Here is a 27,254-nt window from a genome sequence, read left to right as displayed (position 1 = left end):
AAAATTCCGACTTTGACAGCTACTTTGACAGCTGTCAAAATCACCGGCTCTTTTCACCAGGCTCACTCCTCAATCGCCCCGGTTCCCAGGGAGGGGGGTGCATTTTCCTTCTCCTTCAATTCTTCCTCCAGCACAATTCTTGTACTTTCCCATCATGGAATTCTTGATTTTAGCAAAGATACCGTTCTTTTTGGGCCTTGGCTTCCCAATCCTTGTTTTAAAATGTCTACAATAGGGAGGGGGACTGACTTCCTTTTTAGATCCCCCCCCGCTCGTCTCAAATCCAAAAAATTTTTCTTCTTTTAAACCCGATTTCCAATTTACTCACGGGTTGTTGTTACAAGTCCAAATTCTCAATGGAAGAAGTCAGCGCTCTCCGCCGGATGGCATGCGGCTTCGCTCGGCAGGGATGGCAGAGGACTCAAAGCACCACGCTTCTCCCCGGCACCCGATCCGTAGCCTTTAAAAAGGCTCCTTCACGAGTCGGGAGGGCGCTAGCGGTGCTAGCCGAGTCTCCAAGTCCACGGCCCCCGTGGCCGTGGTTTCTAAGGGTCCCCGCATCGCCGGTGCGGTAAAACCCAGCCCCTGCCGAGCCGGCTCCCTCCGGAGCTCGGAGGGAGTCCGCCATTCGGCGATGGCGCCAACCCGGAAGTCTATTATTGGCATTTTAATCCTGCTCATCAGCCAAAAAAAGAGTCCCAGAACAGCATACCAATATTAATGAGACAGTCTCTGCCCTCAGGCTCACAACTGAAGAGACACAACACAAAAGGAAAAGGGACTGAGAGGGAGCAGGAAAAATCAAACTTGGGCACTAATTCTTAGTTAAGGAGAACTTGCAGTGAACAGCAGGAATGGAAACATTTGGAATGACATGTGCTAACAATTCAATGTAAACATTGAACCTCCCCTACAGTATGTATTCAATAGTGTATTATTGTCAGGTGACAACCACAGTGACAAGTGTATGAGAATGTATGCAAGGATGGTAGTGATCTATGTTGCACCAGCCAACTTCTACTTTTCTCACAAGTCTTAGTTAAAGGAGTGATTTGCACTTCAGCTCTAGTTGTTGCATCATGAGATAGATAGATAGATAGATAGATAGATAGATAGATAATTTCTCATGGTGCAACAACTAGAAATATATGTATATGCACACACACATGCAAATGAAAGCAAAGGGCAACCGGGATCTTGCTAATGCAGTTTTTAAATTTAAAAAATCATTTATTTTAACAGACACAGACACAGTTATGAATGTAAAAGAAGCAATGGCAATTGAATAGTAATGCAGTTCATGCTGGGTATTTTTTTTTAAAAAAGGAGGAAGAAACTGAGAAGGCCACCTAGAACTGAAATTGAGAATTGTGGCCAAACATCCTTTTCTATATTTTATTATTATTTGAGTATAACAGTATAGCTCTAATTATACATAACTCAGCCACCCACACTTCTGGATTATCTGAATTCTCTCAGTAGCCCCATAACCATTTTGAAATGGAGCACTGGGCAGCAATATAAAGTTGCGACAGAAGAACCAAATTGCCAGGAGATGCAGCTTGCAATTTTAGGATGCTCCTATTCAAGCTGACTGCAGTGAATGACAACAAATGAAAGCCAATGGTCTCAGCAAAGGCAAATGTGCCCTCAGCTGGAGATGATAAGGAAAGGCGGTACTGCAAGACTCCAGACTCCAGGAGTGGCTTGCAGGGTTCATGGTCCCTCCGCCCAAGCTGGTCAAGTATAAGGGGATGATGATGAAGAAGAAGATGAAAACTTTCTTAGTCTGCCAAGCCATTAGCCCACCTTTCTGAAGTGGCTCCCTTCATGCCTGCATATTTTAAGCTACCTCAAACAATCACCTGCATGACTCCCTTTTTCCTCCTGTAGGGCTCCTCTGAAACTGATTGATAATGCATGGTGTGGGTGGGATAAACAACGAGAAGCTATAGAAATCATTGACTACAAACCCTGAAATTTTGAGTCCCTTCCAAACTGATGCCAAGGTTTTGTAGTTGTTTTCTACGGCTTGGTAGCACGAACCCTGCATTTTATAAATACGCTTAATATTTGAATATGCAAATTTTGCATTTAAATTGTAAAGCAACTGGATTGTTATTGTTTTTATTTTGATCATGTTCTGTGTTTTGATATCGTGATTTTATCCCGTGAACCGCTATGAGACCCTCGGTATAGGGCTGTATACAAATTTAATAAATAATAATAAATAATAATGTTGTAGGGGCCCCCAAACTGAGTAACTGATACTCAAATAGGGGGGTGCCATAGGTCTCACCCAGAAATCCAACATTGCACAACTTTTTGTAGTCATTTTGTATGGTTTCTAGGATGGACTATGGATGCTTGAAGATGTGCCGAGAGGTCTTAATTTACATATATGGGTAACAAGAGTAGACTTCTGTTATTTTCTCTTTTCTGTAATAGTTGACTCCTGGGAACCTGTCTGGCTTTGTTGATCTGTTTCTTCCTTTTCCCAGGTGAGTACTGTAACTTTAAGAGTATCTGATGTAAGCCCTGAAAGTGTTCAAACTGTCTCAAGGATTGGAACATATTTATTTATTTATTTCAAATTTTTATAACCTTCCTTCATCCAAGGATCCCAGGGTGGTGTATAGCAAACATTTTTAAATTGCAATAAGCAATATATAAACCCTCCCCACAAAGCCCATAAATCATATCCAACTGTTAAATCAAATGGCAGTAGGGACCAAAAAATAAAAATAAAATTACATCTCCCCAAAGACCTTGAGAAATTATAGGCAATTACAAATGCAATTATGTCATTGGGATTTGCTGCATACAGTGGATTGTGCAATACTGTACACTTTGGGAGAATGGTAGAGCAAACGTGTGTAGCGGTCAGTAGTTTCTATTACTGTATAAAGTGATTCCCCGCCCTTGTATTATAAACATACACACAAACAAGCGGCAGAAGTCATATTCCAAATTATGTTCTAATGTACACTGAATATTCTCATCTAAATCATCATACATTAAAATAAACTTTAATGTAGTGAAAATACATAATTATGAGGTAATATTTATATGATAACCACATAGTTGTACACTGGCATGCAGAATGTGAACATGCTTCTTAGAGGGACATGGGTTTCAGTTTGTGGTAAATGAAGGCTTGGCAGAATTTTCTGAAAGTGGGGTGTTGTTGCTATGTGGAGATGGCAGATAGGTGAAAAACGAATTCAAGCTAACCCTTGTGAAAGATTTTCTCATTAACCTGCTAAACAGGACTTTCTTTATTTTATTTGGCACCCTAGTATTACTTTTGTGAATCAAAATATACCTACTCAGTCCTTTTGAGATTGTTATTGGCTATTCCCTTACAGTTTGTTTAAAAGCTGTTTGGGAACCTTAGTGTTTTCTGTCAAGCTCTATTATGACGACACACCAGTGTAGCGTAATGGTAGAGTATTGGACTAGGAACTTTGGAGAACAGAGTTCAAATTATGACTCAGCCAAAAAGTTCACCTTGAGCCAATCGTCGTCTCTCAGCCTAACCTACCTCAGAGGTAGGCCAAACCCTACGCCAAAAGAAAAATGGACATAAATCTGATATCAGCAATCACAAGACAGAGAAACCAGTAGGAGAACACTTCAATCTCCCAGGACATTCTATACAAGATCTCAAAGTAGCTGTCTTATTGCAAAAGAATTTCAGAAATAGACTGGAAAGAGAAGTTGCTGAATTGCAACTTATTACCAAACTTAAAACCATGGAGAGACCTGGTCTGAATAGAGACATTAGATTCTTATCTCATTATACATGATAAAGCTATTTTTAGCCATCTCACCCCTTGCTTTTTCCAGTAAGACCAACTGCAGTTGTTAACAGTCGTCAACAGGTTTACCACACCCATTCCCACCACCCTTCTGAGAAAAACCACACCCCACCCTCCCACTATATATGCCTGGTGACTTCTGTTTCAGTATATCTGAAGAAGTGTGCATGCACACGAAAGCTCATACCAATAACTAACTTAGTTGGTCTCTAAGGTGCTACTGGAAGGATTTTTTAAATTTTGTTTCGACTACCTCAGAGAGTTGTTGTGAGCATAATATGGGGGCGGTGGGGGGGGGGAGAACCACCTTGGGTTCCTATATAGGATTAAGACCTATAGAGGCTCTAAGTACTGAATACTAAACCAGAAAATAAAATGTTAAAATAAAACAGATTTATTGTAGCACACGATTAAGATCACATTATATTGATCCAGGTTAGGAGGACAGCCCCTGGTTTGGGTGAGATAAGTAATACAAAAGAGTACAGAAAAATGGAGAGACTCTAACAAAGGTCTTATTTTCCCCACAATGACTACTTGGTTGCTTTCTTTGAAATATCAAATGTCAAATCATTTTTAAAAAATCTATTTTTTTGGTGCCCCTGCTTCGCCAGTGCCTGAAGCGCTGGCTTAGCCTGCCTAGTGAGTAACGCAGCGCTGTCCTTGACAGAAAAGAAAGAGGCATAGAAATGCCAGTTCATTTCCAGGCCCAATTCAGGGTGCACATGTTGGTGCTGAAAGAAGAGTTTGGATTTGATATCCCACTTTATCACTACCCTAAGGAGTCTCAAAGCGGCTAACATTCTCCTTTCCCTTCCTTCCCCACAACAAACACGCTGTGAGGTGAGTGAGGCTGAGAGACTTCAAAGAAGTGTGACTGGCCCAAGGTCACCCAGCAGCTGCATGTGGAGGAGCGGAGACGCGAACCTGGTTCACCAGATTACGAGTCTACCGCTCCTAACCACTACACTACACTGGCTCTCCAAAATAGCTCAGGTAAACTATTTTGCTGGAAAGTCCAAAACAGCTCAGGCAACAAATATCTGACACACCGCCTCCTTCTCTATGGACTCTGGGTGGTGGCTTTGGCAGCCCAGTGGGAGATGGCCTTCTCCATGGTGAAGCCTAAGCCTTGGGACTCCATCCTGGCGCCTTCATTGTACAGCTGCTGCCTTTTCCCCCTGGACTTCAACACTTGAGGTGCACGCTTTGAGGGCCTGCCTTGCTTTCGTGGTTGTATGTTGTTTTTAATTGTTCTCAGTATTGCTCTTAAGGCTGTAACCTGCCCTGGGGCTTTAGGGTGAAGGGTGGCCAATAAGTAAGCCAAAAAACACACAACCCCAAATAATAAAAGCTTGAGGTCTGTAAAGTTCAATAACCTGAAGGGGGCATATCCGCCCACATCCTTCTGGTGGTTCCCTTGTTGCAAGAAGCTAAGTTACAGGGAACCGACAGAGGGCCTTCTTGGCAGTGGCACCTGCCTTGTGGAAAGCGTCAAGGAGATAAACAACTATCTGACTCTTATATAACATCTGAAGGTAGCCCTGTATTGGGAATTTTTTTAATGTTGGATGTTTTACCGTGTGTGGTGTTTTACTTTGTTAGAAGCCACCCAGGACTTTTGATAGGGGAGGGGGCAGAACCTCAGATTTGTATTGATTTTGATTGATTTTTTTTTGGAAGGGGGAAGGAGCTGCCCCCTGCCCCCCTTGGCTACGCCCATGGGGGCAACCCAGTCAGATGGGTGGCATATAAATATAACAACCACCACAATTTATGCTAAATCAAGAAAACGGGAAACTGGTGGTGCAAACTAAAGGGGGGGGGCGGGAGAAAGAAAGGATTTTCTCGTTGAGTTTGGGATTTCAGCTAATGCAACTTTTTGCCTAGCCTGCCGTCGACACATCCGGCCCGGCAGGTGTCAGTATAGCCTGTGAATCGCCGCGCTCGGGGCTGGGCAGGAAGCTTCTCCTTCCCCTCCCCCTCCTCTCCGGCGCCCGCGCGCGTGCTCGCGCCCGGCCGCACGCCCCCGTCTCCCTTCCTTCCCCGTCTCCCCCGTTCTTTGCCTGCTGTCACTAAGAGCCAGACTAGCTGCAGACAGGCAGCAGCCAGAGGAGGGGGGAGGAGGAGGAGGAGGGGAAAGGAGGAGGAGGAGGAGAGACTGGGAATGAGTTGGAAGCAGACGCAGCCTCAGCGCGCAGATCTGCCCTGCCGGAGACAGACAGAGCGGGGAGGGGGCAGGATAAAAAGGACCTCTCCTGCTCTGCATAAGGAAAGCCCCCCTGCCGGCGCCTCAGGGGCGAGATGTAGGGCTTGCAGGAAAGGTGAGTGTGCGCGGACAACCTGCCGGGCTCTCCCGTCCTTGGCTGGGCAAGCGGAGATGCCGCCGCCGCCGCCGCCGCCGCCGCGCGCGCGCAGGGAAAGGGGGAGTCCCCGCGCTTGAAGGAGTTCCTCCAGCACCACCTAGACAGCCAGAAAGTGTCTGACAAAGTGAGGAGAGGCCCAAGTTGAAGGTCTGCGGCTCTTAAAGGGACACGGGCACTCTTCTCGGGGGTTGCCCCAGAACAGAAGGTGCTTCTCTCCTCTCTCTCGTTCTCCTTTGTGTCTTTGGCACGCAGGCAAAGTGCGTGCAGGAGCGGCGAGTGTGTGGCTGGATGCATGTACCGCACGCCTCATGTGAACAGAAGCACACACGTTAGACGGGGACTGCCCGCACACGCACACAGCCGAGACGTTTGGGTTGTTAATATGGCACGCGCGCACGCACACACATCCATATCCGGACTGCACATTCCAGTGGGTCCTTCCCCGGATTGGCGTAATATCCATCCAGGAGGAAGGAGGCATCTGTCTTGCCGGAGCTGAAATGAAAGTAGCAAACTGGGAACGAAATTCTATCAGGGCTTCCCTCCCATCCGTTGGTATTCCTCTTACCTTGTCAGCCAGGGGTTTGGTTACAAGCTGTGACATGTAGTTAACCACCCTGGCATCACTCTTCTTTCTTTCTTTCTTTCTTTCTTTCTTTCTTTCTTTCTTTCTTTCTTTCTTTCTTTCTAAAATCAAGTGATTCTTTTTGTCTTCCCTGACAGGGCTTTTTGGAAGGTTGTCTGTGCATTGAGGTTTCACCTAGGTACTGTACATTGTTTTGTTGGGGAATCTTCCCAGCTGAGGATAAAGCTGGAAAGTGGTTCATATGCATTTCCTGATTTGCACCTGTGGTTTTGAAGGAGCTGCTCTGGAAATCTAGATACAGTTTAAGCTGGTGCCGCAACGTCTCATGTCACTGCAAAGCAAAGCTTTTTATTGCGGGACCACTTAATATCTATGAAACGTAATAGAGAGATGAGGCAGGTTGAGGAATTGTTTTAAAGCTAATACTTGGAAACATTTTTTTTAACCTGCGCATGTTGTTGTTGTTGGGAATGGTTACTTTTGCACGTCAGTAAAAATCTGGATGCATCAAATGGTTCTGTGGTCCTGAGATGTCCCAAGAGATTGTTATAGAAGTGGCTGCCTGCTGTAAACTATCAAAGGAATTATGCTTGCAACTTTTTAAAAGAGAGACTCAGACGATAAGCATCCACTGAGAAGTCTGTACTTAGGGAATGTCAGTACTTGCAGAATTGGCTTGTGCTTTCCCCCACATTTCTTTTATGGGGGTTCTTACCTTGGCTTTACCTTTTGGTAGAGCATATGCTGATGGGATGAGCTGGGAAAGTGAGTTCTGTTCTTTGGTGTAGATTTTTATGTGTCTAGGTAGATGAATTTCCTATGTCAGTGGAATGATTTTAATGGAGTGTTGTGTGGGGTTATATTAATACCAAAGCCAACAGTCTTATGTGTGTTACTTTCAACTTTTGACCTTTAATTCTTGAAAGTTTTTCAGAGTGCATCTTCCAGTGTGTAAATCAGGGACAGGGGACATGGTATGTTGTTGAACTTCAACTCACACCATCCTTTGCCATTGGCTGTTCTGACTGGGGCTGGTTGGAGATGAGGGACCACAAGTCCCTTGGAGTTAGTGGTGCCAGTGGTACAATTATTTACTGAGCAATTTCCAGTACAGTTCTATTCATGTCTACTCAAACTCGTACATCGCTTAACTGGAGCTTAGTCACAGGTCAGTGGGTATAGGATTGCATCCTTAATGTGGTAAGGAAAGGAACTTCAGGTGTTGTGAAATGTTACTACGGTACTTTAGAATGGGTACTATCACTTTTGCTTGCTTTTAGTGTCTGTGTTTATTAATATGAATTAATAATTTAATTGCAAGTCTCCTGAAAAATAAAGGCATAGGAAGTATCTCAGGCAGTTTTTATATCTGCTGGAAGCTGCCCAGAGTGGCTGCAGCAACCCAAGCAGATGGGCAGAGTATGAGAACGATAATGTCAAAGAACTAATTTTGCATTTAAGTATCTGATAGGAGTAGCTTTGAGTGCAACCCTAAGAATATGATTACTTGTAACTATAGATTAATGTAGTGAAGAGACTGGCTTTTGGGAGAAGGGTTCTAAATTGGCACGGTTTCAACTTTTTCCTATTTCTGATTGCTAGGGTAGGGTAACATGTCAAAGTGATTATCACAGTACAATCCTATACATGTCTACTCAGAAGTAAGTGAGCTCAGTGGGATTTATTCTCAAGGCAAGTGGTATAGAATTACAGCCTGTCTATTTAACAGAAGGTTTATATTCCAGTTAGCGCCGTTGCTAATTATATTTGTTTGCAGATGGTACAATTGTTTTGCAGGTACTTGGAAGCATGTAAACACTGCCGTTACCCTGTTGCTTGAAATACAGTGGATAGTTTATTGGGCAGGACATTATGGGAGACAGCATATATTAAAACTAGTGAATGTCCCTACTTAGTTGCCAGATGAAATAGTGACAAAATGTTCTGCACGTCTATATCTGTACTGGTGTTTTCAGCACAAAGTATTGAGTTACTGACTGTGAGTGTGCCACAAGATTCTGTAGTATCAAAATCTCAACTGCAACGTATCCTATATGCTTGTATATATGAAGACGTATTTGAATATTTTATGCTTCGCAATGTATTCTGCTGTGACTCCCAGGTCAGTGGATTTGTAGGCATTTCCTTATTCCCTCTCCCTCTCTGTCTTTTATCAGGTGCTATATGCTTCTAATAATATAGAGTTCAATATAAAGTTGATGGGGGGCCCAGACCTCCAAGGGCAATAACATTGGCATTGATTAGATTTACAGTGTGGGTAACTTTGCTTTTAGGGGACGTGGGTGGGACTGTGGTCTAAACCACAGAGCCTAGGGCTTGCCGATCAGAAGGTCGGCGGTTCGAATCCCCGCAACGGGGTAAGCTCCCGTTGCTCAGTCCCTGCTCCTGCCAACCTAGCAGTTCGAAAGCACATCAAAGTGCAAGTAGATAAATAGGTACAGCTACGGCAGGAAGGTAAACGGCGTTTCCGTGCGCTGCTCTGGTTCGCCAGAAGCGGCTTAGTCAAGCTGGCCACATGACCTGGAAGCTGTACGCCGGCTCCCTCGGCCAGTAAAGCGAGATGAGTGCCGCAACCCCAGAGTCGTCCACAACTGGACCTAACGGTCAGGGGTCCCTTTACCTTTTTACCTTTGCTTTTAGCTGTTGATGTCCTTTTCCCGCGTTGTGTATTTAGTTGGCAGGTTTGTTTCTTTCCTGAGGGAGGTGGCCTAGCCTGGCTCTGTGTTCAGCTCACCTGCCCTTTCTCCGCAGGGTCAGGATTTGTGCTTCTGTGAAAACTGAGCTACCAAAACTTTAAAGAGTATGAGATGAAGCGATGTGAAGGCTAGTGCGCGTGCTGCCACAGCTGCCCTGCTGCCCTGCTGCTCTGTTGCCCTGCTGAGGGAACATGCCCAGAGCATCCCGACCCCAGCCCAGCACTTGCCTTAACTCTCTACAACAGATCTGCTTGTCAGTTCAAGCCAATATGTGGAATGCAGACACCTTCCCACTGCCTTCTGGATCTTGTTCACCCTTAGAGTTTCAGGGCCAGCATTGTGACAGGGGCTCTCTGTCATTAGTTATTGCCGAGAGGACAAATTCTATTGTAAGTTTTTTCTCTCAGAGTCCCATTTCTCAGTCGTCTTCTTTTTGTTTTTCTGCTTTGCCTTTGGAAACTTTGCCCCTTAGCTTCTCTGTCTCATGAGGCTTAGCTTTCCTGTCGTTGGTCTTCTTGCAGATGTCCATTCTAGCTACTTCCATCTCTAAGGCAGATGTGGACTTTTGATCCCATCCAAACCAACCACTTGATGCCTTTTAAAGGAGGGGGCATCTTTATGTCTAGGATAGGCTAGTTTTCTTGATGGTTTTTTTGAGTCATCATAGCAGCTTATCCAATTGCTGTGTGTTTTCACTACCAAGGCATATTACAGTAATGGTTTTCTAATATTCTCTCTTCAGACTGATTTGTAGCATTCCTGGGAAAGTTAAACTTTTGAGCGTGGTGCTTGGAGGTACTTGAGGTGTGTCTGTGCTTTATCATTTTTTTCCTACCTGATTTTTGTGCGTGCTGGTTCTTTAAAATCTACGTTCTGACTTCTGTGTAAATATTATTGGAACTGTGCACCATATGTGGAAGTATATAAAACTATTCGTATGCTGTTGGTGGGTTCTTGTTCTCGGTTTGGATTTCTTAACATTGTTTTTATTTTAGTGTTAATTCAAGATTAAGGAAAATAATTCAAAGGGAATATTTGCACTTGACATAACACATAACCTCTTCTATAGCATTTGCTTCTTGGTGGGTGAGTGCTATACTTGAAAGGCCTATGGTTTGGGAGTAGCATCATTCGTGTGTGTTATTATCCACAAGGGAGACAACACATTTTGAAAGGTTTTCAGGCAATTATTCCAGGCTTGGTCTATATAACTGTTGAATTTGCCAGTGGCACCCAGCCAACATCAGCTGTTTATTAAATGACCTGATGCCAGTGCACTGGTGCATCCGCTGTTAAGAATCCAACCTGTCTTGTCTAAAAGTTCTTATACACATTTCCCCTCCTTTCCCCCAAATAATTGCTGTTTCTAAGAATAGCCTGTTTGCCTTGGAGATTGACCAGGTAACAGATTTCTAACATAGATGCACCTTTTTCTTGTTCGTAATAAACAACACAAGAAAGAACACAATCCTCTGTTCCTGAATGCAAGATCCTTGTAGGTTTTGTGCACTCAAGTAAGAGGAAATAATTAGGGTGATGCTAAAACATAGTTAAACTATTTTATACATATTTATGTATCTGTATTCGTGCTTTTTAAATGTAATGTTTGTATGATACTTATGTGGAATTGGCTTGCAACATTTTGTGCTATTATTAATAAAAAAAGGAACATTATCAACAGATGGCACATCCAACATCTTGTGTTTCACACATTCACTGAAAAAGAGGGAAAGGATAAGAAGGTCAGATTTCACAATAGAAGGAAGAGGAGATAATGTGTACAGGCCATCTTACCTCTGATACCATCCTTGTTCCCTAGTTCTGAAATGCCCCCTAACAATTAATCAAGGCAATGATGGATGTCATTTTCTAGGCTTTCCGCAGAAGTTGGTAGTTGCGTCTGCGTTATAAATCCAGCTGCATGAATATTTTGTTAAGAGATGCTTGGGATGTATGAGTTCATCTAAAGCATTAATGCCATTGATTTAATTGCACTAAAGCCAAAGAGAAGATGTTATCATGTTTATTTACAATTTTAAAAAAGAATTTAATGAAGAAAGGATTGTGTCTGTGCAGTACTTGCCTTATTGTTTATGATATCTCTTACAAATGGTGCCACTACTTCACACTATTTTCTTTTGGGTCTCCACTGTGCTATAAAGATAGCTGTAGTTGGGTACAGCTGAATAAAAGTTTTGATTCTATTGCTTAACAGTCTTTGATTGCCACAGCTGTACTGTATATTTTACCTCTGTTCCCTAATTTATCCATATGTGTCCCTGTAAGGCAGGAGTGGGGTACATTTTTCAGCCTACAGGTCCCATCCCCTAGTGAGCAATTTGCAAGGAGCAGTGGCTAAGGCAATGGATGTGACTGCTGCTTTAGTACAGTAGCCTAACATCTAGCTTGCAAGGATCTCCATCCCTTCATCCAGGCAAGCACAAGGCAGTATTGCAGTTCAAGGACTCATCTAGTTGGTGAGGAGAACTGGAGGGAGTTGTGGAGCAGGGTCAGTGAAGTTTGGCCCATGGAGGATGTATGGTTTGCTGAGAGACCTGGGGGGGGGGCAGCTAGAGATGCCTGGAGGGCCGTATATGACACCTAGGTCCAGCCCTGCTGTAAGGCTTTTAGTACTTTGGTTACTTGAGGAGCTGGTAGAGCTTAATCATGCCAAGTGCTGGAGATACCTATGGATCTAGTCCAGTTCTTCTTTTCAGAGGGAAAAGGTTTGAAGTGTTGCTTAACAGGCATTGTTAAATTGCTTAAAATTCTTGTAGGGGTATTTGAAGTTTCTAACTGAACTAGACCTAGTAGGGCAACCTGGTTCTACAGCTAAAATAGTTGCTTGAGATGGCATCATTCACCAGCAGTTCAATTACCAGTGTTGAGTGGGGAGTTGTCTGAATGGTGGGGTGGGTGTCATGGGTAATCCATAGAAGAAACTGATGTCAGTAGTAAAATTGGCTAGTTTTTAAAAGATGCATCTTATATTGTAATATATCTGCCAGCACATATATAAGAAAATGAAAACCATCCTTTTTGAGTATATGCCAGCACTTACGTCTCATTCCTTTTCTTTTGCAAAACCTATGCAACATGACATGTCCCCCATTTGAAAGTACAACTTGAATAAATCTCTTGCTGAACTTGTTGTTCTTACAGGTTTGGAAAGGATGAAGAACTGAAGGGTAATTTCTGTGTTGATTGGCAACGGAGAGCTTTTTTAGATGAAGTATGGTTGCGCTGTGCCAAATGGTTGACTTTTCTAGAAGGAAAAAACTCCAAAGGTTATGTGAAAAGTACTCTGGTTAATATATTGGCATTCCCAGAACCCACTAAAACTTGGGCAGGTTGCCAGATACCACTTAATGAGGATGCAGAATGTCTGGCACAAATCTGCATAAACACAAAAGAATTTCAGAAAAGGGAGTTTGTGAGTGTAAGTTGCATATCTCTGTCTACGATTAATTTTTAATTACTATACTTTTGCACTTAAGATAGATGGAAGTCTTTCCAATTAGATTGAGCGTTGCATACACAACATTTTGTGTCTTTCTGTTTTTGCCTCTCGTTTATAATGTTTGTGGGGAAGTGGAATCAGAGCTGGATGTGTTCTCCAAGCCCACAATCACAGTGTGCGCGCACACGCACAGAACAGTGGGCTGGATTCAGGCCTAGTCTGCACTCCTAACCCTGTTTACCTGTGAGTAAGCACCACTGCATTCAGTAGGACTTACTGCTGCATAGACATGGTTAAGATTATGCTGTTAGACATGCTTAGAGCAGACCCAATGGAATCAAATTAGTCATCATGACTAGCTTAATGCCGTATCCTGAGCTTTCCTTTAAAAACAACAGCAAGTAAGTTCTAGCCCTTAATGCTGCAAAGAAATACTTTTTTTAAAAAAAAGAGTGGAGCCTGCTAAAATATTAGATGTGGGTGTGGTAGGCTGGCTGAACAGTGTTAAGATACAACTTTTGTATCCTGCATACTCTCTTTGCCCTTTGTAATAAGCAGCAAAATATACTCTGATTTTTTAAAATCTGCATAATGTCTCTAAGTTGCAGGAATCTCAGTCAGAAGGTCCCAGGTTCATTCCTTGGCATCTCCAGGTACAGTTGGGAGAGACACCTGCCTGAAATCCTGTCAGTTAGTGTACACAATACTGAGCAAGGTGGACCAATGACTTGGTATAAGGCAGCTTCCTATGTTCTTAAATAATACTGGGAAAGACTTCTGATTTGAGTCACAAGTAGGGCCGAGCTGAAACTTTTCATTGTTTCGCTTCTCCCCCAACCCCTGAAAGTAGCAGTGAGGTAGTGGAGGGGCTCCCCCTGCACCCTGAAATTGCTACCTCGGAGTTGAAAAGCATAACAATGAGCTCAACCCCACCAGCAAGTCAGTACTATTTCCATTTTACGGATGCGTGGCTGAAGCTGAGAGAGAATAGCTTGCCAGGTTTTCCTTAGTGCCGACGCCCCCCCCCACCACCACTGCAGCATCCCATGCCAAGTATACCCAGTCACAGCTATGGGTTGCAGTGAGTTTGATGAAATCTTTTTATTCACTTATGCATTTAAGAAACGGTAGGTTTTGTCAGACTGTTTATATGACAGTGCAAGTCTGTGCTTGCCAAGATCCAGACAGTCTGTTAATGTTACATGCCGGGATAAATAAATTACAGTGTCTGAGACAGAAACGCGCTCGCATTTGGTGCAAACCTGTGATGTGTCCCTACAGAGATCTGCTGGCATCTCAGATTGTAACAGGGTCAGGTAACATCAGCACCTATTTATTAATTTATGGTTTGATAACCTACCCTATCCCCAAAAGCTCTGGTGATATTTTTAAGCGATATTTTATAAAATAGATGAACACGTGTTTTTTAATGCAGCAATTTTTAGAATGATTGCTAAAGCGATAATGCTGCTTACATCTAACCAATTCAATAACCTTAAGAAATCTTACATCACTATGAGGAGATGCTTAGGTTTGAAATTTGGCAAACGTGCTGGAGAGCAGAGTCCAGAGCCAGAGTATCGTTTTTGATGAATGGAGAGTGGTGCCGTAAGGCAATCTGAGTTGTTTTTGGGAATGTGTGGAAGGACGCGGCAGGTCAGGTAGCCTTCATGGCTGTTCTTATTCTTCCAGGTTCTGCTCCCATGGTAACTTGAGCACTGTGTTCTTCTGTCACATCTGTACAGGTCGCTGGTGAGGGGCAAATGTGACAATTGCTATAGACTTTTCCAGTGGAAGTGCTAACTGTAGATCATTGCTAAAGTGCTAATGTGAATCCTCTCCCCACCACCACCAGGCAAAAAAATTTAAAATCTGCAAGAGATTATTAACTGTGAGAATGCATTCGTTTTATTTTATTTTTTTATTTAAACAAAATAACAGCCAGATCTGGGGGCTTCGTGAGGATTGGGACCGCATCTGTGGCATACAGCATGTGTCTGTGTTGTGTGTGTGAGTTAACCCCTTACCTCTACACTGTGGTACAGGTGAAAAACTCCTCACCCCATCCCAAAGTTCTGACATCTTACACTGCAGAGGGAATATCAGCTTTGGAGTCCATTTTTTCCAGTACTTAATGGAATCTATAATGGGACATAGGGTTGTTTTGTCACATAGAATACATATGAATTTAAAATATAATTATCACAAGGCTTCCATGGGTGAATAGGAAGTCTCATGGTGTCCTGGTTGCCCAAATATCCGTTTTATCTGTAGCATTTCTTTACTCTTTTTCAGCTTCTATCATTACTGTTTGTTGTAGCTACACCTTTTTATTTCTGTAACAGAAATCCCACCTTAGCCCTCTCCAAAATATGTTAGAAAAGCCTATTCTTATGGTATAGTCGTGCTGACACTGTACACTTTTGGTTTCTCACTAGGGAATTGTTTGTGTTTTTCCCCTTACCCACGGGGAAGCTCTGTGACTTAGAGACAGGAAAGCTATTACAGAACATCTCTGACACCTTTCTTTTACCAGTGAGCTTGGGGTAAGAGGTGTTGCAGTATGTGCATTAATTGAACAAAATTTTCATTCTGACTTCTTAAATGTGAGATCTTGGGGAAAACTGCATAAGGTTTCCTTCTACTCAAGGAGATGGATAAAACCACTGTATGTGAACTTGCCCTAAAAGTAAACTCTTGTATTAGAATGAACAACTCACTGGCTCTCTTACCAATGCCTTTTACTTAAAATTTCCAGCTGAGACCTCATTTTTGGCTGAAAGCATCTTGTAACTTCTTCCAGCAGCAGTCCCAAAATATGTGTACTGATCATAGCTGAGACTGAAATGGCTACTGGAATTTACAGAGAGCTTTGATCAAAGTAGTCCAGATGTGGCACAATTCTTGCCAATGAATGGTCAAGTCGGATCTTTCTCCCAATTATTTGTGTCTGAATATGCTTTTCAGGACTCCTTGTCTCTTGGTTGTGTCACTAGGCATGCTGGTGTAAGTTAAGTCCGATGTAAAGTTACACCAGATACAAACCTTACTTAGTATCAGGGCTCCTGCTGGCCACATGACTGAGGTGAACAGACTTAGGATCCAGCCTGAGTCCTTCCCTCTGGTCCTGCCCCCACCATGCCCCCAGAACTCCCCTTTTTTGACCTCAGCTGAACCCCTGTTGAGTTGGGGTGAGCAGGTTATTTTGATGTATCTATGAGCCAGGAATCCGCTGGATCCTAACCTTCTCGTTCTGGCATTTCTTGCCATAAGACTGTCATCTTAATGTTACTAAGCATGATCTTTGATTACAATTTTTATTTCTGTTTTTGTTATATTGTTATAATATTGCTTTATATTCTGTACGCAAGATATTTTAAAAAAACAACAACATTTAACAGAAAGGGTACGTGAAAGAAAACAACGTGAGAAATTACATAACTTTTGCCATAACGTGGTCCTCCTTTATTACATATGCATCAAAGAAAGAACATGCATTTGAACCACCTAAGACACATGGGAGCATTTGGAATGATATTTTTTAAACCAGCAACTGTAGAAATAATTTGTTATTTGATTATATTACTAATGTAATTACCTGGACGTAGTTGGGGCTGTTTGGGTGGCGGTTTAGGGGAAAACTGTATTTGATTGCTTGTATTTGATTATATCTTGTTCTTATATTCAACTAATAAAATATTCAAAACAACAACAACAACAACAACAACAACAACATAAAAGGATCTTTCAGAGTCCATTGGTGTTACTCCCAAATGGAGTAGAAAGGCTGCTTTGTATGGAAGTAATCACCCTCCACTCGGATCAAAAGTGGGTCAGTCCCATAAATTTGTAAATGTCTCTGTATGTTTATACAAATGATTCCATTGCTAAAAAAAACTGAATGAAAATGCTTTGTAGTAATGAATGGCTGCTAAAGAGTTCTGAACTTCTTAAATGTAGGGCACATAATAGAAAAATGCATGTTTAAATGAAATTATTGTCAGCGTGATTCCTCTGGAACAATTATTTCACCTTTCAAAATATCTCTTTAGAAGTCTGCTTGCTGACATTGCATAGTTTTGGTTCCAAGTTTGTTTTTTTAAGAAAAATAAAGTAAATGACATGCTACAGAATGCACTTGTTTTCTGAACACCACTTTCTGAGTTGAAACCCTAGGTAGCTGGATAAACAAGTCATGTTTTAATTAGCTATGCCTCTTTTCAGCAAGATTATGTCAGAATATAAAATCAGCAGATTAATTAGGATTTGATTAAGGCTCTACTGGTATATGCAATTGTAAAATTGCCTCTGTAATAAGTTTTGTTCTAAGGTGCCACAAACGTATTCTTCTCATACTGTTAGACTTCTTAATAGCATGTATTTAAAATGCATTTAATTGGATGGTTAACAGTATTCACTATACTTACATTCTCTTTGTATGGAGGGAAAATGGGTACAGATGTGAAGTTTTTCTTTAAAAGAGCCTCTTTTTTAATTATGGGGACTGTAATGGTTAAAATTAAATGGTTACCCACAACGTCATCTTGAAGTATGTTTTGAAGTTTTGAAATAAACTATGCTGATTTGTTAGCATTTAATACCCTTTTCCTTGCAAGGTTGAAGCTAGGCAACAGCTTAAATTGTTTTTAGGTTCCAAACTATGTTTCCTCACCATGATAAAAGAGGCTAACAGTGGAAGCCTGTACATGTCTACTCAGAAGTAAGCCCCACTGAATTCGTGGGGCTTAATCCCAGGTACATGAGTATAGGATTCCAGTCTAAAAATGTCAAGCTTATTATATATCAGAAATCTTATATGCAGGTTCAGAGAGGTGCTATGACTCAATGAGTGGTCCCTGTTCAATCTCGAGTCAGCCATGAATAAGTTGGATTTCTATTAACAAATTGTTCTCTCTTAGTTGCCCATAGTGCTTTGTCAATTGGGATGTGTGTTTAATACCACCCTGCAACTTAATCATACTTTCTTTCTTGTGCTTTTGCAAATGTTAATAACCATGGTTCCCTTCCCTCTTTGCTGTTTTGACTGGAATCAACTACAGTGGTACCTCAGGTTACATACGCTTCAGGTTACAGACGCTGCTAACCCAGAAATAGTACCTCGGGATAAGAACTTTGCTTCAGGATGAGAACAGAAATTGTGCTCCCGCGGCGCGGCAGCAGCAGGAGGCCCCATTAGCTAAAGTTGTGTTTCAGGTTAAGAAGAGTTTCAGGTTAAGAACAGACCTCCAGAACGAATTAAGTAATTAACCCGAGGTACCACTGTATAAAGAATGAAATGAGGGAGAAGGAAATTATGCCAATCAGCACTGGACATGGTCTAGCCAATCATATTTGGCTGTGTCCTGTCTCACTCATGACAACTCATTTCAAGCAACGGCAAGGCTTCCTAACACGGGTGATCTTAGCCAATCAGGGATTACTCTAAAAATTAAAAACTTTTGCTGTTGTTTCACATAAATTGTAGAAAAATCTCAAAAAGGAGAGGGTACTTTCAACCCAGAAAAGATGTGTGTAACAGATGTTCCCCCATTGCACCTCAGCCCTGGTAATAGGGCTAATGTGTGGGCTATAATGGGCTTAAGGCTATAATGCACATAAAGGAACTGGTGTGTTGTGGTGGATGTGCTTTAGTGTTGGGGGTGAGCAGTAGGTGGCCAGGTTTGCTGATGATACTATATTACTCAGGGTTTAAACAAAAAGAAATTGTGAAGAGCTCTGAAAGGACTAGGCAGTAAATGGCAAATGCAAACAACTATAAAATGACACATGTCAGGGCAAATAAATTCTTATTTTCACATATATACTCATGGTGTCTGAATTGGCGGTAACTAACCAGGAACAAGATCTTGTGGTTATAGTGGCTAGTTTGCTGAAGATATTGCCCCAGTGTGTGGCAGCTGTGGAAAAGGCAGATTCTGTGCTAGGCATCATTAGGAAAGGAATTGAACTCCCCAAGCCGTCCCAGACACTGTACGCTGCATTCCAAATGTGGTCACAGTAGGAATATAGTGTACAGTTCTGATCACCTCACCTCAAAAAGGATATTGTAGTTTCTGAAAATGGCAACCAAAATGATCAAGGGGATGGATCATCTCCCATATAAAGAAAGGCTACAGTGTTTGGGACTTAGAGGAAACCTAAGAAAGAAGTGACGTGATAGAAGTTTATCAGATGATACATGCCATAGAGAAAGTGAACGAGGAAAGGGTTTTCTTATAACACTAGAATGCGTGGACATCCAATGAAGCTGAATGCTGAAAGCTTAAGAACAAATAAAATGTAAGCACTTCTTTACCCAACACAGTTAATGTCTGGAACTCACTTCCACAGGAGGCTGTAATAGCCACCAACTTGGACGGCTTTAAAACGGGATTCGACAGATTTATGGAAGATGAGACTATTATTGGCTACTAGCCATGATGGCTATGCTCTTTCTCTGTGACTGGAGGCAGTATGCTTCTGAATACTAATTGATGGAAAGAGGAGGGGAATGTGCTGTTGTATTTGGGTCCTGGCTATGTTGAGAACAGGATGCTGAACTAGATGGGCCATTGGCCTGACCTAGCAGGCTCTTCTTATGTTTTTGCACCTCCTGATATCTGAGTTCCTTCCTCTGAGGCAGAGCATCTGTCTTGCACGCAGAAGGTCCCAGGTCCAGCCTGTGGTGGGGCTTGAAAAAGCTCCTACTTGAAACCCTGGAGAACCTGGGATAAAGTAGCATCTTACGTTCTGTGCTCTGACAAACGTCTCCTCGACCTCTGACCTTTTCACGCAGTTTGCCTTCCTCAGTGTGATTGGCTGGTTTTCTCTAATGTCAGCATGGATTGACATGGCTTCTGGCATCCACTGGATTAGATACTTTGATGGAACAGAGGCTCTTGCCAGCCGGGAGCAGGAGCTGAGTGCTTAGGAGAACGACTGAAAGATTTGAAAATCTAAATTCCATTCTGTGAGCAAAATTAGAGATAAAGTTAGCTAAGGGTTAGCTAATTTATGATAAGTGATTCACGAATACCTTCTTATGATCTTTTGAAATACAACACTTTTATCCATCTGAGCAACTCTGATTGCTCCCAAATGGGCATTCATATAGGCAAACATAATGGGCAAACTAGACAATCATATACATAGCTTGCAGCCATTTTCATGATTATGATGGCTTGAAAAGTTACTAATATGATCCTGGAAATTACAACCAAAGCAACCGTATCTCTGCCCAATTCACGTATAACATTTGTTTATGTAAGCACGTCTTTGAATAAGTTAGTGTGACTGCCTCTTTGAAGAAGAAGAAAAATGTATACTGTGAATTGCTCACCCATTTTTGTACAATAGTTTATTTCTCTGGCTGGTTAGGGATATCTTTGAGAGAATGCACTTTCCTCTGCCTGTGCACCTGGGGGTCTATCTGTCAGTTCCAGATCTATTTCGCCCTTAAAGCTTGGGAAATGCAATGTACTTATCCAGTGACATTGATATACTCTGCTTGAGGGTGTTAAATGGTACAAAAGGATATTGATGGTAGGGAGAGACTCTTGAAGTTTAAGCAGAATTGGCTGTCCGCTTTCACCTCCTAACTTGTATGAGATGCTCAGTAGAACGTAAATGAAATTGTCTGAATGGGAACAGTGCCCTTTTAAATTCTAATTAGTGAATGAATTAAGTAGTAAGAATTTTTATGAGTCACAGTGAATTACAGGTATTATTGACTTGACAGTCTTGCCTACACTAAAAGCAGTGGTTACCCAAGTGGGTCTTCAGCTGCCAGATCAAGCTGAATGACATTAAATAGTCTGATCAGGACTTCATTTTACTTTTAAAAAGTGTTTCTGTACCCTCTCAATCCTCCTCGTTCCTTTAATGAAGGGAAGCTGAAATAGGGCAGAGTTAAGGAAAGAAGTGGATTCTAGTCTTCTGGGTGGGCTGCAGAATAGGGAAAACTGCTGTTGGCAGGCTTTCAAGTTCTGGTGCCTCATGGCTAGATTCTGAAGTTCTGAATTATACATATATCTTGTGCGTGCCTCATGTAGCATGAGGTTTATTACTAGAATGCAAGCATCATGCACTCAAAAAGAGAAGGACATCTATTGTACACTAGCACTCTTTCTCACAGTACAAACCTTGACCTAATTTCTGTAAACATGTTTCTTTTTTACCCTGTTGCTACAGCATAGGATGCCAGTATTGCTGCATGCACCCAGCTCAAAAGGCACTTAAAAATTTAAGTGTGTCTTTTCTTTCCTGTTATTTGTGCTGAATTGTAAACTAGCCTTAACTCAGATCTTGAATTCAAGAACCAGCCTTTCTTCCTCGACAGGACACAGAACTGTGCTTGTCAACTTTATTTGCTCCCACTCTATTACTCTGCCGTGGGACAACAAGAATGTTGGGCTTGAGAATGTTGCTGGTCTGGGCTCAACACTTACCTGAAATGATTGACCAAGGACAGGAGAGTGGGGGCTGGGAGGAAGTCATTAAGAATTTATTTCCTTGGCTCTGATTGAACAGAGTGTCACCTCTCCAGAGGAGATCTCACCTCTTGGACACTGTTACTTGAGTCCTGCAGTTTGCAGAATGGCTCAGCAAGGGAATATGCTGTAATTGGAGCCCTATGTGGGCATTTTCCTCCATGCAATTTTAATCATGTGGAGGGAAACAGTGGGACTGTGCTAGATAGCTCCAACATCACCATACATGTATTGCTGGGGAGGGCTACAGAACGGGGGGGGGGGGTTGCTCTATGCATGTAGGCTCTCTGTGATGTTAGAACCCTGTGCTGGTTTGGGACCAGAAGCCACCGCCCACTCCCCCTATGCCCCATCTCTCAATGTTTTTAAGATTTCATGGACAATTATGCCCAAATAGGGGTTACAATAATTCTGGATCCTCCCCCTTTTCACAGAATCCTGATGCACAGTGAAGTAAAGTGTCAATTGCTATTACTTCTCAGGCTTTGCACAATAATTTCACAGGCTGTTCTGTGCTGGTGTGGCTTTTTTCTTTCCAGAGAAGGAAGCTACTGGCTTGTTTTGTCTTGGGCACCACCAGCAGTGCAGATGGTCTGAGGGCAGTATTTGGAATAAAGAGCTAAGCAGCGGTTGGGTGACACAAGATGTCAATTAGTGTTGTACCTAGCTCCAGTCTAGTGCAAGATGAGCTGCTTTCTACTGACCTTATTTGTTGTCTTTGGGTTGCCAACCTGCCAGCACCAACACCCTGATGTGAACCCCGCTTTGGACATTAATGCGCAGGTGCAAAAGGCAGGTGACCTTCTTGAACCAATTCACTACTCAAGCCATCGTAACATGCACTCTGAACACAAGAATGGGGGATCGGGTGAATCAGAGTTTTGAAGAAGAAAAAATGACAAAAAACAACCTCAAAAACATATTTATTTATTTTTTTTAAAATCTATCCTGCTCTCATCATAAATGATCTTGAGACAGGTAACAACAATTTAAAATACAGGTATACAAGAAGAGCATAATTAGAAATTAAAACTGATACTATCTATCATATCTGTCCAATAGCAGTGATCTAAAAAGCAGACATCACCTTGCCGACAAAGGTACATATAGTTAAAGCTATGGTTTTCCCAGTAGTGATGTATGGAAGTGAGAGCTGGACCATAAAGAAAGCTGATTGCCGAAGAATTGATGCTTTTGAATTATGGTGCTGGAGGAGACTCTTGAGAGTCCCATGGACTGCTAGAAGATCAAACCTATTCATGCTTAAGGAAATCAACCCTGAGTGCTCACTGGAAGGACAGATCGTGAAGCTGAGGCTCCAATACTTTGGCCACCTCATGAGAAGAGAAGACTCCCTGGAAAAGACCCTGATGTTGGGAAAGATGGAGGGCACAAGGAGAAGGGGACGACAGAGGACGAGATGGTTGGACAGTGTTCTCGAAGCTACCAGCATGAGTTTGACCAAACTGCGGGAGGCAGTGGAAGACAGGAGTGCCTGGCGTGCTCTGGTCCATGGGGTCACGAAGAGTCGGACACGCCTAAACGACTAAACAACAACATTATTTCACTGCTTGAGTCACAAAATATCAGGGGACTTCCGGGTTGGTGCCATTGTTTAATGGCGGATTCCCTCCGAGCTCCGGAGGGAATCGGCTCCGTAGCGTCTGGGTCTGGCCGCTGCGGCGAAGCGGGGACCCTTAAAATCACAGGCGCGGATGCCTGTGAACACAGAGACTCGGCGGGCACCATTTGCGCCCCCCCAATCCGCGACGGAGCCTTTTTAAAGGCTTCGGAACGGAGGCAGGGTAAGGCGTGGTGCTGAGAGTACTCCCTCATCTACGGAGTGAAGCCGCAAGCCATTGACAGAGAGCGCCAACTTCTTCTAAGATTGATTGGATTCTAAAACATCAACCCGTGAGTAATACGGAGATTGGAATTTTAAAAAATTTCTTATCTTGGATTTGGAACGAGCGGGAAGGGGCTAAAAAGGAAGTCCACCCCCCCCTCTTTGTAAACAACTTAAAGCAAAGGACTGGGCAGCTAAGGTCGAGAGAATCTGTTTCTTGTTTTTTTTTTAACAAAAGATCCTGACCTCACGGTCTGGACATTATAAGAAGATATTCTGGAGGATAAAAAGAATTTTGGGAGCTGAAACTACACCCCCCCCCTAGACCCGGGAACGTCCGATGAGAAAGCCTGTTGCATGGAAGATTTTGACAGCTGTCAAGTGAGCTGCTAGTCAGCTAGTTGTCAGCTGGAAAAAGAGAACATTGTTTCTGCTGTTTTTGCTGGTTTATTCGGGATAACTTGTTGAAAATAAGGTTGATACAAAATAACTGGACTTTTGGTTTTTGAGCTGAAAGGAAGATCAAGGAATTAAATCCCCCTAGAGGGGTAACAAGGATACTACATTACAAAAATGGCTGGAGTGTCTAAATTCCAAGCAGAATTGGACAGAGCACTTGTTCTCTTGGGAAACTTACAAGATGAGTACGATGCTTTGTCTACAGAGGTATCGCTATTACACTGGACAGTAAACAACAGCTTGGAGTCTGATAAGGATTTGAAACAGGAAGCCTATTCAACTGAACAAATAAATGAAACCGAAAGCGTAGACACGATGGAGCAATATGTTCTTTTTGAAGAAAACGAAGGAGGAGATGGAGGTTTGCAGGAGTCAAAGGAGAGCTACAATATGAGGCCTGACATGATGATAAAAAAGGACAGTAAAAACTGGATGCGGAAAGCCTGGTTTGATTGGGAGTTTGGAAAATGGAGAGATCCTCTTTTGAGGAGATCTGAAGACCTGAGGATTATAAATTTGTTGAAGGTGGAAGCTGGAGCTGTGGGGACATTTGGATTTGAAAGAAATTTGAAACAAGAGTTGGAATACCCCATAGGCTTTGCTTTTGCTTTTAAGTATGGAGGACTGGCTAGAAGCAACACCGATTCTGTTGGGCCGGAGCCCCTCCGAGACCTGGGGCTTAACATCAAGGTCTATCAAAGAGACCGGCAGAAAGGAACTGAGAGAGACATAAGGGCCTCGGACCTGAGATCTCCAGGCTAAATAAATAATATAAAGACTGATGGATATTGGTTGGGGACTGGAACCGGGAGAAGGGTGGGTGGAGGTTGGGAATCCAAAGGGTACATAAGGATAATTTGCATTGCTTTGTTTGTTTTATATTTTGTTAGTGGTAAGGAAATTGGGTAAACCGTGGAAGGGAAATTTTGGTCGACTTTAGGAAAAAGGTTTAAGAATAAATTAATGAGGTATAAGTATTGATGTGTAATTTTAATAAGGTGAAATTGGTTTTTTTCTTTCTTTTTTTTTAAATTAAGTGAAAATAAGGCTGTTAAAAATAAATTGAGGAAATGGAAAAAAGAAGTAAAGTAAAATAACAGTATGTTAGAATAAATGTTTAAGTTAAGGTGAAGAAATAAGTTAAGGACTTGCTGAATTGACAATTTAAATTGGAATACAAGAAGGGGAGGTGTGAGGAGGTCTGAGAAACAAGGTTGAGGAAAATAAGTATCAGAAACTGTATGTGTTTTCTCTATTTTTCTGTTTAGTTTCGAATATGCTTTTTTGTGTTGTTTTTATTTTGTTTATTTTTTGTTTTTGTTTGTTGTGTGTTTTTCGAAAATACCAATAAATATTTAATAACAAAACAAAAAAAAGAGTCACAAAATATCAGGTCACTGGGGCATAGTGGTCTTTTGTCTCAAAATATTGCTGAATGAACACTGTACAGCTGAGAAGCACATTGACTCCAAAGAGAAGTTAAAACGAATGATTATAGAAACAAAAGCCTTCCCCAAAAGGTGCAGCAAGCTTGTAGAGTTCACCACTTACTGCACCACTGAAAATATCTAGTATGCGTTTTAGGAATTCTACATTACAGATTGAATAGCAATAAATGTGCTCTTGGATATGATTTCTTCTTTTTTCCTTCGGAAACTTAACATAGTAAGCTGTGTTCTGGGCAAATGTGGTCTCCCTCCCTGTAACAAAAGTGCAAACTTGAGCTGAAAATGTAAATACATCTGTCATGGATGCTATAGTTGCTATTTCTTCGTTGCAAGAAGTTGGACTAGTTGTCCCCCAACGTCTCTTTCAACTCTACAATTCTGTAATTCTATGAACTGCAAATGTGCATTGATAGTTCAAAAAGAACCAAAAACAACTTGATTGAGTGGGAAGAATTATATCTTAATCTGAGGCGGGTTACTGGCACCACAAAAATGAATGTTACAAGTTATTCTTCAAGGTGACTGATTGTCCCTACTTTCTCTCCACCCCCCCCCTATTTTATGTTCTCTTTCCATGCCCTGCCAGACTCTATGGTCCTGAATAGTTTCCTTTGCAGTCAGAGAAGCCAGTAGCTTCTTAGTGTAAACATGAGCGTGCATTCAAATCTGTGCTCTTTTTCTGATTCTGAGCTAAGAGCCAGAACCCTTTAATGTTGGAAGGTGCTATGCACAGCCAGCCCCCACCACTTTGGAACTTAACGTAGAAAATGTGGCAAGTGGCTGGCTTGTCAGAAGCACATTTCATGATAATAAGTTCCTTCCAGCTTCAGGTAGCTAAAAGGTAGCTGACAGGGTGAACAATCTTATACTTACTTTACACCAGGGGTGGGGAACCTCTGACCTGCAGGCCAATTTAGGCCAAGTGGCTGTTGCTCTCAAGCTGCACCTAACTGCTCCATACCTGATATCATGCAAAGTCAGGTGTGGGGCAGGTAAGAATAAAGAAATAAATGGGCTCCTTAAAGCACTCTCCCAATTGTTCTTTGGCAATGATGCTTGCTCTCAGCTGATTGGTGGGATTGGCTGAGCTACAGAGTTCCTGAATGGAAACGCCATAGCTCTGCTGATCCCTGTCCAAAGAACGACTTATAAGTGCAATATTTCTTTGCTTTGAATTCAAGCCAGCAGTGCAAAGAATGTTTCTCTGCAGGCATAGCATGAACTGCAGCTGCAAAAGGGGGGGGGGACCCCAACCACCTTTGAGTCACCAAATGTCATTTTGACACCACCTGTGAAAATGAACTGTGGAGGTTGGGGGAGGTCCGGATCTGAACCACTGGCTGTTTCTTGCCTTACACATATCTGGAGATATGTTGCTAGAATGCCTGCAGAAAGGCCACTAAGTATTATGCCTACTCAGCCTGGGAGAGGAGGGGAAAATACCCCAAAGAAAATGCAACCTAGTGGAGTAGACACAGGCTCCTGAGAAGCTCTACCATAGCCCCCCACTGTCTCTGTCAAGGTTTCAGGTGTTTGGTTTAAATGTTTTCATTTCAGGAAGCCTTTGCACCATGGAAGCTGTTCTGTTGTTTTAATGGCTGATGTTTTGAATTTTGCACACTGCACATTTCAATTTTTTGTAAGTTGCCTTAAAACCTAAATGTAAAAAAGCAGGGTAATTTCTTTAAGTAAATACCACACCCAAGCAACAAAGAAGCAACCTATGTGGCAAAGTGAAAGCTTTTATTGAATAACTTCTGGGATGCAGGAGATCCTAAAAGGAAAAGACGCATGTGGGGTTGCCATCTAGCCTTTCCAGCAGTGCTCCTGTGCCTAGGACAGTGGTGCCAGCTGCATGCTAGGAACACCTTAACCTGTTGTACGGTGGTCTGTTATGGAGTTTGCAAGGGAGCAGGAGCCTGCCTGGAACAAGTTAGTTAAGAACCCCATAGAAGAATTGCCAGGAGCGTCCTGGTCATTGCCACCAGCCATGGGGTGGGGCTCCCCAGGATCTGTATGAAAGTGGGCATGGAAGAGTCGCTGGTAGAGAGTATTGTATTCG

At 42.4% G+C, this 27,254-nt stretch overlaps 1 protein-coding gene across 7 annotated transcripts in view; it reads left to right on the top strand.

The window, feature by feature from the left end:
* Positions 1–4,695: 4,695 nt before the first annotated feature.
* LDLRAD4 (low density lipoprotein receptor class A domain containing 4) overlaps positions 4,696–27,254 on the top strand; it is a 279,454-nt gene continuing 256,895 nt past the window's right edge. For 3 of the 7 annotated variants that reach the window (XM_083622665.1, XM_083622662.1, XM_083622664.1), the window contains exon 1: positions 5,816–6,145. The gene's annotated coding sequence lies outside the window, so the exon portion shown is untranslated. Of the gene's footprint in view, positions 4,818–5,815; positions 6,146–6,718; positions 6,739–27,254 lie in introns of those variants that run through there. The other 4 variants (XM_083622667.1, XM_083622666.1, XM_083622663.1 and 1 more) reach the window with 4 other exon arrangements.

The sequence above is a fragment of the Podarcis filfolensis genome (assembly GCF_964270895.1).
Source record: "Podarcis filfolensis genome assembly, chromosome: 7".
Taxonomy (NCBI): domain Eukaryota; kingdom Metazoa; phylum Chordata; class Lepidosauria; order Squamata; family Lacertidae; genus Podarcis; species Podarcis filfolensis.
Note: the sequence above shows the minus strand (reverse complement) of the source record. Positions and strands in the feature narration are given on the sequence as shown.